This window comes from Pteropus alecto, unplaced genomic scaffold (assembly GCF_000325575.1).
Source record: "Pteropus alecto unplaced genomic scaffold, ASM32557v1 scaffold14, whole genome shotgun sequence".
Lineage (NCBI taxonomy): Eukaryota > Metazoa > Chordata > Mammalia > Chiroptera > Pteropodidae > Pteropus > Pteropus alecto.
This window is the reverse complement of record NW_006436810.1, coordinates 7,522,374-7,535,197: the sequence shown is the minus strand read 5'-3', so window position 1 is coordinate 7,535,197 and position 12,824 is coordinate 7,522,374.

Below are 12,824 nucleotides of genomic sequence, written 5' to 3'. Positions count from 1 at the left end.
GAGTTCACAGACCCTGGCTCTATGCTCTGCCTTTCCGTGCCGCCCACAGAATTATATCCTAATGTTATCTATGGCTAAAAGTCTTTCATTGATCTCTCTTATGTTTATATAATAAAAATAGGTTTATAAGTTGAAATAATTATTTCCTTTGATCATAAAGCTTTATGTTAAAACAATTTTTTTCTGAATTGAATTATCTTTACAGCTGTTATAAGTAAACAATCAATCAAAGCACTTAAATATTACACATTTCAAGTCATTAAATATAACAAAAAAATTTTAAATAGAAAGCAAAATATAAAGTCAAATAAAATAAAAGATTTTAAGAGAGTAATGGGACTATTTTATAGTTTGGGGTTTTTTCCCCCAATTATTTAATGTATCTGTGGGTGATAGACTGAAAGTAGTTTAGCATCAATTTTCATACTATTTTCATTTTTTGTTGTTTTTTTTTTTAACGATTGTGAAAATTTTGTTCACATAAACAGAAATGGAAGGAATCTGGGTATAAAAATGTTACTCAGTTATCTGAACAACTTCTCAGTTTTACTGATAATATAAAATTATTTTGAAGGTACACCACTAAAAATAAGTTACTTTATTAGTTGTCTATCATTAAAAACCAATCTCTTGAATAGCCGTCACATTAACAGCTAAGATCATGCTTATGATGACCTCCTCCACTTGAAAACTCCTTGATTTTCAAAAAAGCCTATCAGCCCGTCACTAATCTTTCACTTTCTCGACACCTCGCAAACCTCCAGCTGCCCTTCACTTTCATATGCAGGGGTGTTCACCCCAGGAGCTGTACACCCCAGTAAGATTCACAATGAATGGATAAAGCGTGATCGTGATCGTAAAAGAAGATCTGAAGGCAAACTCTCAGGCAAATACATTTTAGAAAAATATAAATATGAAAGTTGAGAATCAGGAAATCTATTTCTGGACACTATCCAGGTTTGGGTACCCCTCAGAAAACCTGTGCATACCCTCCAAATACATGGAGACCACAGATCGAAGACCATTAACCGAATGAGTTAGTATGGCCCCCAGAGGAATCTCTTTGGGGGGTAGGAACTCCAAAAAGCAAACATCATTTTGTAAAGGGAAATGTCTTTTCCCTTAATAGTAGAGACTGTTCTCTTAAATTTATTAAAACCTTTAAGTGTAAACCAGGCCAATGCTCTGTGGATACAGAGCATCAGTCAGAATTTTAGGGGGACGTATGTTTGACTGACTCGGGGCTGTAGTTGTCTAGCCCCATACAAGGAGGGCCCCGTGGCCAGCTGTCCTGGGGAGGTCTGGAGTAACAGGACATCCACTCACCCTTGGAGGCTGTTGGCCCTGCTGAGACAGCCTGGCAGACTTGTGTCCTCTAGAGGCAAGAGCCAGTGTCTTCTAGGACCAGAAGCCTCCTCAGGAGAAGCAGCAGCCCCTGTCCCTTTCTCTGCGGGGACCGTGGACCCTGGGCACGATGGTAAGAAATTCCAGTCCTGGACTCACCTTCCAACAGGCACACCATTCCCTTTCACTCCTTCTGGGTCTAGAGTGTGAGAGAGGCAGCATCAGAACTTGCTTTGTTATTCATACTGGGAGTCTAGGTTTGCTACGTAAAGAGAATCTGAGAATCTGCAACAACGAAGTGACTGTTAAGCACATCAACACACTAGAGATTCTGACTGAGCTCACCCGTGTTCGACGTACGTTTTCATAACACGTCATCTCACAAGTTCGCATGTGAAATGGCACCTTGCTCCAGTCTTCCTAATTCAATTAAGGATGAATGTGATGGACACGGAAATACAGGCACAAACTGTGGCTGCCTGAGACAGCATCAGGCACAAGGTGACCATTATGTCCCCTAGAAGGGCTGTGAGCCTGCTGCTGCCATCTTTCCCTTCTCTGTCCCCTCACAGTGTCAGAAATGCCCTTCCCTCCAGTCAAGACTCACTCCTCAAGCTGGCTCGGGGATACTCCATCTAAATACCACCTTTAATACTACTCCCGTAGTATCGCTGACCTCTCTTCTTGCACCTTCTCTTCATCATTTGAAATTACTTCTTTTTCCAGATATTAAAAGATAAAGTGCAGAGACAATCATTAAAATACCTGGGAACTACAAAAGAAATAAACGGTGGTATACATTCTAGAAACAGACCGAACTGCACTCTAGAGTGTAATTTACAGTCAGGTTGGCATTTCAAAGCAATGGATTAGAGCACTGTTTAATAAACAGTGTTGGGACAACTATTTTTGAAGAGAAATAAATCTGGATCCCAACTTTATTCTTTAAGCCAAAAGAGATTGCAGATGAGTCCAAAGTTTAAACATAAAAATCATAAAACTACTAGAAGAAATTGTAAGGGAATTTGTATACAGTCTTGAGTGGGGAAGATGTTTTTAAGCAGAGATACAAAATCCTAAATTTTAAAGGAAAAGATCATTAAATCTGTTGACATCCACAATCTCTGTATTACATCCCTGGTCAATTAGAACGCAAATGAAACTACGTATTTATTTTCTCACTAAACCATAGGACCATGAGGACATGGACTGTCTTATCATCTTCCAGCACTTACCGTAGCAAATGCTGTGTTTAGAACCTTGATTAAGTATTTCACATAACTCATCCTCACAGCAACCTTGCAAGGTAGGTCTCTTGGAAAGATCACCTTGTAGAGGGGCTTTCTTCTTCACCATCAGCATGCTCCTAAATGAGTCGAAACCATAGGCCTTAAACATAGACAGACAAATGCGCCCTGAGGATGATTTAGGGGGTTGTTTTGATTTAATTTCAATTGCTGGGTTAGACACATTGGAGAAGTATGACTGGACTTTATCCTTTTATCCCAGTGGTAGACATCCCAAGCCTCGATGCCTGACCACTGCAACGAGTCAGGACACCATTGGCCCTTAGGGAGGACCCTACGCCCACCTCTCCGGGGCCCCTGGTGTGGCAGGACACACAACCTACACATTTCTCATCACCATCGTCTCTACTGCGATCCCTCTGCAGAACTGCTGTTCCCCTTCTGATTGGATGAACAGCCAGTGTGATACAATAAGAAATATATATCATTTTTAGTCCTGGCTTCTGACTCAGAGCTTCTGAAACACTTGAGATCTCCAGAGTGCTGAGTATCTTTTGTTTGCTAATGACAGCTGGGGAAGGGGCACTTGTCTCCAGAAAGGCCCAGGTCTGATTAGTGGGATGGAACGTTCGGCGCCCCCTGAGGGAGAGGAGAGGGGCTGGAGATGGAATCCAATCACCAATGGCCAGTGCTTTAATGGATCATGTCTACCTAATGGACCCTCCATAAAAGTCTCTAAGCAACTGGGTCCTGCAGCTTTCAGTTTGGTGAGACATGGGGGTGCTGGGAGAGTGATGCTTCTGGAGGGAGCCCTTCCCCAGTTCCTTGCCCTCTGCCTCTCTTCCATTTTACTGTTCTGCTGTATTCTTTATAATAAACTGGTCAATGTAAATAGAGTGTTTTTCGGAGTTCTGTGAGCCACTGTAGTCATCACCAAACCTGATGAGGGAGTGAAGGGAAGCCCCAGTGTCCAGCAGCGAGTTCAGAAGTACCAACGTCAGCCCTTGACCCACGGTGTCTACACTAACTCACTCCGGGAGGTGGTGTCAGAATTGAACGGAATCTGGGAAACTGGAGAATGGCTTGGTGTCGGAAGCCGGCTATCTCAAATACCAGTAAGGTGTTGAAACAGTGCCCGTGCTTCTTCCCTGGGTGGCTTGTGTGACACCCCGTGTGAGGCAGAGAACGCTGGAACTGCTTTCTCCTCTGTCTCTCTTCCCTGCTGCTCTAGGAAAGACTGGAGACAACATTTGAGTTTGTTTTTCGCTTGATTCATACCCCCTGCAGCTGGCTTGTCTGTGTAAAGGTCTAATCACTTGGAATGAAAAGAATTTGTTTCTACTTCCATGTCTGGGGCTAGAAAATTTGCCTCGAATCCAACTAGTTCAGTAGATTTTACAATATCTATTTTTTCAAATGAGAACACTGAGACTCAATTTTTTTAAATTTATTTTTTATTAAATTTATTGGGGTGAAATTGGTTAATAAAATTGTGTAGGTTTCAAGTGTACAATTCTATAATACATTATCTGTATATTGCATTGTATGTTCACCACTCAAGTCAAATTTCCTCTGTCACCATATATTTGACTCCTGTACCCCTATTTACATCCCCCGCCCCCTTTCCTTCTGGTAACCAATAAACTCTTGTCTGTGTCAATGAGTTTTTATTTGTCTTGTTCGTTTGTTGCTTTTAGTTTTACAACCCACATATACGTGAAATCATATATGGTTCTCAAATTTTTCTGTCTGACTTACTTCACTTAACATGATATCTCAAGATCCATCCAATGTAGCAAATGGCAATATTTCATCTTTTCTTATGGCTGAATAATATTCCACTGTATATAGGTACCACATCTTCATTATCCAATCATCTATCAAAGGACACTTTGGTTGTTTTCATGTCTTGGCCTCTTCAATGAATGGTGCTGGGAAAATGGGAAAGCTACATGCAAAAGAATGAAACTAGACTGCTGTTTGTCACCATACACAAAAGTTAACTCAAAATGGATCAAAGACCTAAATATAAGACTTGAAATAATAAAATGCACAGGAGAATACATAGGTACTAAACTTATGGATTTAGAGAGGATTTATGAATTTGACTTCAAGAAGTCAAAGCAAAAACAAATGAATGGGACTGTATTAAACTAAAAAGCTTCTGCACAGCAAAAGAAACCATCGACAAAGAGGCAAACAACTGAATGAGAGAATATATTTGTAAACAATACCTCCAAGATCCAAAACATATAAAGAACTCATACAACTCAACAACAACAAAAAACAATCCGATTTAAAAAATGGGCAGAGGACATGAACAGACATTTCTCCCAAGAAGAGACTTTAAAATTTAAAACTAATTTGCCCAAGTTCACATAACGACATGGAAGCAGACCCTAACAGATGTCTATATTCTCTGCTCAGTTAAATTCAAGATAGCTTGCTTTAAGAATGGATTCCTGCATTCGAGAACCACCACTACATCACCCCGTGTATAAGGTCTTCAATTATTACCCCCACGTACATACTTATTCCTAAAATGACATTTGGAAAGTTCCTCTGATTCCGTATTCTCTTGAGGAGGCTGAGGTGGTTCACCCCATGAAGGGATATTAGGGTAGAGGAGAAGGGAAAGAACATTCTTCTGAATATAAAAGGAAAACTAGAAGGTTGGCAAGGGCAGGGAGTCATTCTCAAACCTTCAGTCTTCTGAATGTGTCCTGTCAGACCCCACAAGAATTCTTTGCGAAAAGTCAAAGAAGAGAAGGTCACATGGTAAATAGTTGGGTCTTTCCTCTCCCCCTCCCCATCTAATTCACCTGCTTTCAGAAATATCTTTTATTATGACGCAGACCCAGAATTTGAGTCATGGACACTCCCACACATACTTGACAAGTCTTGGCCTAGCTGTTCTGTCAGACCTCCAGACTTCTCTAACTGCTTAGAGAATAAGCTTGGTATTTCTCATCAATTACACAGTTCCTTTCTCTGGTTAAAATAACAACAGTGGGGTGATCACAACGAAAGATATAAAAATGTTGAGTCACTATATGGTACACCTGAAAGTACTATAACCAATATAAGATCATATATCGATTATACTTAAATAAAAAAACAAATTTAAAAAATAACAACTCTCTTGCTCAGAATGAAATTGCGACGCCATGCCCGCCTGTCCCTCCGGGCAGGTCTGGAGAACTGAGCAAGGTCTATAGCTGTGATTGTGACAATAGGTTTCAAATGTAGGTCTTTCCTAAAGCAGCAGAATGCTGAGGCATCATCAGGAAACGCGCTCACTTTCAAGACAGGTGCTCACTTTCTCATTTGGGCCTCTTGTGTAATTGTCTTCATTTTTTATATTAACGTATTAGCTCTCTTCACATTGATAGTATCTACTCTTCCCAGAAAACACAATGCTAAAGCAGAAAACCACTGGCAGTTTTATGTCCCTAGATGACAATACCCTCATAGGTGTTCATAACAATAACAGTGAACACTTACGTAGCACTTACTGTATGCCGGACATTGTTTTAAATTCTTTCCATGTTTTAACTCATTTCATCCCACAGCAACCATATGAAGTCTGTTCTGTTATTATTCCTAGTTTACAGATGAGTCATTCAGAGGTTAAGTAACTTGCCCAGTGTCTCACGGCTATTCAGTGATGGGTTCAAAACCAGACTCCATGTCCTTCATACCACACAATTCTGCTTCTCACACAATGTATTTCTGAAAAAGAGCAACAGTCTCAGACATCAACAGAAACTATCATTCGGACGCCCAGAGCCTTTCCTCCTCCAACAGATACGGCAGGCCCTAAACACAAACACAGAGGCCTGAGAAAGGCTTTGGTCAGCTGCTCCTTTCTGAACATCTGCTGTCTTTTGTGTGTGTGTGAAGAAAGGAATGGAGGAAATGAGAGTGCATACATGCAGCAAGAGACTAATTTTGAGAAATGACTGGGAAAAAACGTAACGCTGTTAAAGAAATGCCGTTGGCTATTTTCAGAACAGCCTGACAGAATGAAAGCACCCTAAGTCTCTTATTTGAAAAGAAGATCTAATGTCCTTTAATAACAGAAAATAACCTGTGGCTTGTTTATTTTTTATGAAAATAGTTCTCTTCACTATTGTTTAATTACAAATGCAGACATAGAATAACAAGAACAACAGAAATAAAAAACCTACACAAATTCAACCATGAAAGATTTACCTAAAAGAAGGCGGGAAGATTTTTTTCCCTCCCTTTTTCTCGGATCTAGAATCCCTAGCACCCAGGGAAAAGGAGAGAGCTAATCCTTCTATTAAACAAGTATGACTTTTGAGGTGCTGGAATAGGATTTTTATTGTTTTGCTTTTTGATTTTTTTACCGTGCCATGCACCACATGTGTATCAAAGAGTGTTGCAAACACGTATGAACAGTTTAAAGAATAATCACAAGTGAACACTTGTAAAACCACTACCATTTGTGACTAAATTCTGGGCCAGGGAATATAGACAGAAAAGCTACCCACAGCTTATATCACTGACAGACCCGAGCAACAGGGAGGTTCCCAGATGGGATCTCTAATCTCTCCCCCCATCTGTTCTCAGGACGATGGCAGGGTGACTATATCAGTCTGCTCAGGCTGCCATAACAAACGCCACAGACTGGATGGCTTAAACAACAGAAGTTTATTTTCTCACAATGCTAGAGGTTAGAAGTCCAAGATCAAGGTGTCGGCAAGTTTGGTTTCTCCTTAGGCCCCTCTCCTTGGCTTGCTTGGCTTCTCGATGTGTCCTCATGACCTTTTCTCTGTGTGTGTATATCCATCGTGTCTATGGACTCTAATCAGTTTGGATTAAGACTCACCCTAACAGCCTCATGTTAACTTAATCGCCTCTTTAAAGGCCCCATCTCCACAATACAGTCACATTTTGAGGTACCGGAGGTTAAGATTTCAGCATATGAATTTTGGGGAGACACAATTCAGCTCATAACAGTGACCTTAAAGCCAAAAGAGAGTGGAGCCTCAAGATCCTGAGTCCAAATCACCCCCTTGGAAGAGAGAAGCCTTAAGGACCTCTTGACCAGGACCATCATGTGACCAACAAATAAAATCTTCATTTTGCTAACTCACTTTGATATTTTGGGACTGTCTATGGCAGTTAGCTTACGCTAAACAATACTCAAGTGAAAGAAAACTCAACCATCCCTTACTGAGTTTGTCTAATTAAATCAGGTATTAATATACTAGCTTCAGGTGAAGAGAAAAGAGTACAAATAAAGAGAATGATTCTAGAATCGTATCCTCCCAAACTGACTTGGTGAAATCAACCATGTGCATTAGGCTCTATAATGAATTGATGCATGAATGCTAAATTGTGTGAATAATTTGAACTAAATTTTTTTAGGAGCAATGAATAGTTCTGATTCTTCTGTGTACCTAAAAGGATTACAGACTTAACACATCTGAATTAGTTAATTTGCTATCGTTTGGTAACAAGCCCCATGTTCTGATAGCTTTACTTCTTGAAGTGTGACTGGGAGCAGAGGGTGTGCCAAGGCCCAGTAAGTTTCTGTTCAGAGGCAGTACATTAGGATTTTAAAGAAAGAACAAAAGGAACTAGATCGGCACTCCCCTGACAGCTTACTGTCCTAGGTAGTGAAAGAAAGTTCTCCCCCAGGGAGCAGGAAAAGGAGGCAGAGCAAAGATTTGGGATACAGGCGTGTGTTGCTGTGGGCAGTCTCCCTGAAGGGTAGGGCACCTTGGGCATGTGAGAGATGAAGGATGCTCATCCATAGAGCTTGGCGTCTGCACATCCCACAGAGGCTCTCTCACAACTTCCTGGTGCTAGAGGCAGACAGTTCTTGCTTCAGCGGACCTTGCTACTATCTACATCTGGTCCCTTGTTCCCGCCTCACTGAACTCTCTCTTTCTTCACGTCTTCTGTCTTGGGCATCTTTGCCTAATCTTCAGTGTGGGAGAATTGGCTCTGCTTGCCCATCTATTTATTCCTACAAATCTTTTTCATCTTTGGAAACCGAAACCAAGAGTTTGGTTCTCGTTTCCCTATTTCGCTATGACAATTCTCCCTGAAGGCAACAGAGCTTGGTTTTCGTCAGCCTAGAGCAAAAGGGTCTTGGAGTAACCCACCAAAAACTCAGTTGATATATCAAAGCATCTTCCTGCCACACTACTGGAATGGAGTGGAAGAATGTCATCTCATTTTATGTTCGGTTGGGGGAGAAATATCCAAAAAAGCTGCAGGTTTGCTAAGGAAATGTTTACGGCCAAAGGCAATCTGTCCTCCTAACCCCTGGCAAGGAATCCAACAGGACAGTGTGGTCACACTGTACTTGACGGAGAAGCCCCCCGCCAAGTGAAATGAAACACTTGCCTCAGAGACGACACAAGGTTTATGGTTACCAGGCACTGGCATCCTCTCGCAGATAAAGCATTCCACAGGCACACATGTCATCTGGGGTGTTGCAGTCAGAGCTACAGCCATAGGGAGGGAGCCTCCTATTTCCTGCTTGGATCACAAGGCAAGATTGGACAAGGCTTAGAAATACTACATTTGGCATAGAATTAAATACACTCAGCCAGTCCACGATGCCTCATTACCCTCTGTTTCATAGGAGGTTGAACAAGGTAAAAGGCAACCTCGTGGTATGTTTAAAGCATTAAAAACTTGAAATGAAACAACTGATTACACTATTAATTATCAAAATCTGATTAAATAATTATTTTAAAAACTTGAAATAATATACAAGTGGCAGTAACAGGTCAGCCTTCAAGACCAGCGTTTTCTACAAGGCTCTTCTCGTTGTAAGACATTTTGTAGTTGAGGGTGACAGGAAGCCACAGGTAGCCATCGATATGTTGGTCCTGGCTCAGACTATTATTCAAGGCGGGTTGAATTCTCAAAATGTTTTTTACCCTTCTCTGGAGACGGGAGGCTCCGACAAGGACAGAGAATCTTCCTCAGATTCAGGAACAGCCAGAGATTGGCACAAACGTACACAAAGCAGCACCAGAGCTGGGTCCTGCTGTGTGGCCTATTCCTGGGGACCTGAGCAGGCCAAGGCAAAGGTCGCTGACACGTGTTGGGGTGCTTTGGCCGGTTGGATAAGAGTGTGATTTAGGTCAGTTTATTCTTGCACTCAGCTTCGGAATGCATTGGCAAATCACAAGAAAATTAGCCAAGGTCAGAAATCTTTCATGGGACCTATGGAATTCTCTCTCTCTCTCTCCTCGACTCTCCCCTTCTCCCTCTCCTCGCCCTCTCTCTCTCTCTCTCTCTCTCTCTCTCTCCCCTCACCCCCACCCTACCTCTCTGGCATCAGGAGAATGACTTTCCAAGTTTTCTCAACAAGGTAGTTGCAAAACTTGGATAAGATCTTGGTTCTCATCCTCCCCTTCCCACCCCCCACCCCCCGCAAAAAAAACAAAGCACCTTAATCTTGGACTTCCAAGCCTCCAGAACCGTGAGAAAAGAAATTTCTGTTGTTTAAGCCACCCCCCACCAAAAAAAGAAAAGAAAAAGATCCTGGTTCTCCGGTCTCTGCGTCCAAGGCTTTCCCCACTTCAAAATATTGCCTCCTTGCTGGTCACCGCCATTATCACACGAGACGCCTCCCGGCCATGAGCCAAGCCATCCTCCTCCACCACCACCATAACCACGGCTGCCACACGATGGCATCACCATATCGGCACAGCGAAAACTCACGTGAAGGACGACACCCAGTCAGCGCGAGTTTCTAACCGAGGCAGGAAACCGTATGCAATGCACACAGTCGGTGATGAATAAGTAGTTTGTCAATGGAGTAACACATGAATACGTGAATAAAGTATGGTGTGGTGTCAGGGCATTATACAGCGAGCAGCCTCAATGTATTATGGGCTTCTTAGGTCTAACATTCAAAACATGTGACTTAGAGTTAGCTGATAACGCTAAATTTATTTATGATGCTAAGCATAGACCTCAAATTCGGGTCACGCCGGTGTTCAAATGCTGTAAGTAAAATGTCAAAATTTAGAACACATATGATGAAAAGAGGGTTGGTTAATCTTTGTCATTAAATATACCCTAACGATTAATGAAAAACATTAAAGTTGTTTAAAATGTATTAACAGTGATTATTCTGGGACTGCCATTATGGGTAAATTCCACCCCCCTCCTTTTTCTACCTTTCTGAATTTTTTAATATTAAAAATGTAATTGAAGAAGGGCGTACTGGGTTGAGAAGGAACTGGAAGGGGTTAGGTATGGTGGTACTTAGTGTGTGCCAGGTGCTAGGTTTGGGCGACATAGACATACACAGAAAAGCCAAGACCCCTGCCTTCTGTGGCCCTACGTTCTACAGCAGGCATCACACTGTTAACAGATCAGCAAGTCTGCACCAGGGGTGAAGAAGTATAAGGCGGGGTTGGGGTACTGTGCGTGGTGGTGCAGGTTTTTAAAGGACACTCGGAGGTCTTCTCCGATGAGGCCATATTCGAGCAGGGACTGCGGGCAGAAGCAGGGGGCTGGTTAGGAGGCCGTTACAGTGATCCAGGTGAGAGATGGCGGTGGCTTTGACCGGAGTAGAACAGTGAAAAGTCCTATTCTATCTGTACTCAGAAGGTACAGTCTATAGGACTTGCCGATGGAGAGAACAGAATGTGAGATTTAACAGGAAGACCGATGAGGCCATATTCGAGCAGGGACTGCGGGCAGAAGCAGGGGGCTGGTTAGGAGGCCGTTACAGTGATCCAGGTGAGAGATAGTGGTGGCTTTGACCGGAGTAGAACAGTGAAAAGTCCTATTCTGCCTGTACTCAGAAGGTACAGTCTATAGGACTTGCCGATGGAGAGAACAGAATGTGAGCTTTAACAGGAAGAGGGGTGTCTCGGACACATCGAGACACCTGAGTTGAGCATGAGGGTACTTTGCTTCAGAACCGGCCCGGCTAAAACCCAGGTATCTTGCGAAAGATGAGTGAAGTTTCACTTTTCTAAGCACCTGTTACTTTTCGATACACTATCCCCAGCCCTTCTCTTGTCTAAATTCACAATAGTCTTGTTATCTTCATTTTATAGCTGAATCAAAAGGAATCCTGGACTAAAAACAATGCGTCAGGATCACACTGCTGATGAGGGACAGAACCGAAACTAAAAAGAACGTTTTCCAGTTTACCTGGGCAGTTCTTCTAAAGGCTAGTGACAACTAGATAACAAGGGCCACGTGCGTCAACATTTACATTCTCCGCAGTGCCCAGCAAAGCACCTGGCACGTGGCAGCCTCTCAACGATGCTCATTGAATTGATTCCCCACAGGGAGAGGCCACAGCCAGCTCCATCATGAAGACCAAGGACGCAGGCCTGGAAATCAGACCCAAGTCCTATCTCTACGTCTGCACTTAGCCATCTGACTTTGGGCAGGCATCCAAGTCTTCTAACTTTGCATTTCTCCACCCCTGCCCTTTGTTAATAATAAAAAATAAAAGTGGGGATAATCATACTTAGCCCTGGGAGTTGTTAGAAAGGATTAAATGAAATTATACTTACAAAGCACTTAATGAAGCAGCTGGCACGCAACAGGCACTTGGAAAGAGTTATTATTAAACCGGAGATCTAGAGACAGTCTTAAATCCCTCCTCCCTCCCCAGCCGACACAGTAGTTCCTACCAAACCTGTTACAAGACCCTGTGGCTTAAAATAGAGCAACTGGGGAGGTTTCTTGGGCTCAACTGCTCTCGCCCCACCCTGCCAAGCCCACTGCGTTGGCTGGAGAACAGAGTCTGAGTCATCCCAGCTGCCATTTGAAGTCCCAAGGGGCCATGTCCCTGACTAGATCCACAGCGCCCCCACACCCAGCTTTCCCATCTGCAGAGAGATAAATGACAGGAGGAGGCCGAGTGTTTCTGGGTATGTGGGCAATCCCCTGGGGACGGGCGTCTTTTCTGAGTCTCTATCCCGCCTTGGATTGTGTGTGGACGGCAGGGAGACCCCTGGTTTATACAATACCAGTGGTCAGGGAAAGGTAGGGGGGAAATGTGGGCCATTAGATTACTTTTGTGGGTAGTTAATTAAGCAATTAAAACTCGGCATCTGACTTGAGAAGCCGAAATCTTTTTCAGTCATACTAGCTTACCTATTTGCTTGTTCCCCTTCACTAGCTTGTAAAAAAAAAAGAAAGAAGAAAGAAAGAAAGAAAGAAAGAAAGAAAGAAAGAAAGAGAGAGAGAGAGAGAGAGAGAGAGAGA